The following is an 859-nucleotide window of genomic DNA, read 5'->3' as shown; positions in this document are numbered from 1 at the left end:
ACACAGGGTGGGGTCGGGGGAGAAGGCAAGATGAAACAAGAGAAGACAAGAGAAGGGAAGATAGTGAAAGGTTAAGGTAATATTTTAAGGTGTATGGAATGAGACTTTTCCATAATTGATGGAAAAACACCAACCTATAGATACTTATACTAAACAAACCCTAGCTAAATTTTCTTTTAAAAAAAGAAAATTAATCTTAGATGCATACTAGTGAAATTACCAAGCACCAAAGACTGTGTAAATTTTTTAAAGCAGCCAGATAATACTTTTTTTTTAATTAATTAATTTATTTTTGGCTGTTTTGGGTCTTCATTGCTGCACAAGGGCTCTCTCCAGTTGTGGCAAGCGGGGCTACTCTTTGTTGTGGTGCAGGGGCTTCTCATTGCTGTTGTCTCTCCTGCTGCGGAACATGGGCTCTAGGCGCGCGGGCTTCAGTAGTTGCAACAGTAGTTGTGGCTCGCAGGCTCTAGAACACAGGCTCAGTAGCTGTGGCACACGGGCTTAGCTGCTTCACGGCATGTGGGATCCTCCTGGATCAGGGCTCGAACCTGTGTCTCCTGCATTGGCAGGCAGACTCTCAAACACTGCGCCACCAGGTTAGAGCCCCAGATAATACTTTTTAATTACAATGAAAGTAATGACAACTAAACTAATGGGTGATATTTCAAAGAGCATCAATAAAAACCGCAAGTGAGTGGAACCAAATCTTCAGTTGAATGAAAGAATTCTAGATGCCCAGTGAAAATATTTTTAAAGACTATATGTGGGGCTTCCCTGGTGGCACAGTGGTTGAGAGTCCGCCTGCCGATGCAGGGGACACGGGTTCGTGCCCTGGTCCAGGAAGATCCCACATGCCGCT

Source organism: Neophocaena asiaeorientalis, unplaced genomic scaffold (assembly GCF_003031525.2).
Source record: "Neophocaena asiaeorientalis asiaeorientalis breed wild unplaced genomic scaffold, Neophocaena_asiaeorientalis_V1.1 scaffold226, whole genome shotgun sequence".
Taxonomy (NCBI): domain Eukaryota; kingdom Metazoa; phylum Chordata; class Mammalia; order Artiodactyla; family Phocoenidae; genus Neophocaena; species Neophocaena asiaeorientalis.
The sequence above is the reverse complement of the archived record's forward strand: the minus strand, read 5'-3'. Positions refer to the sequence as shown.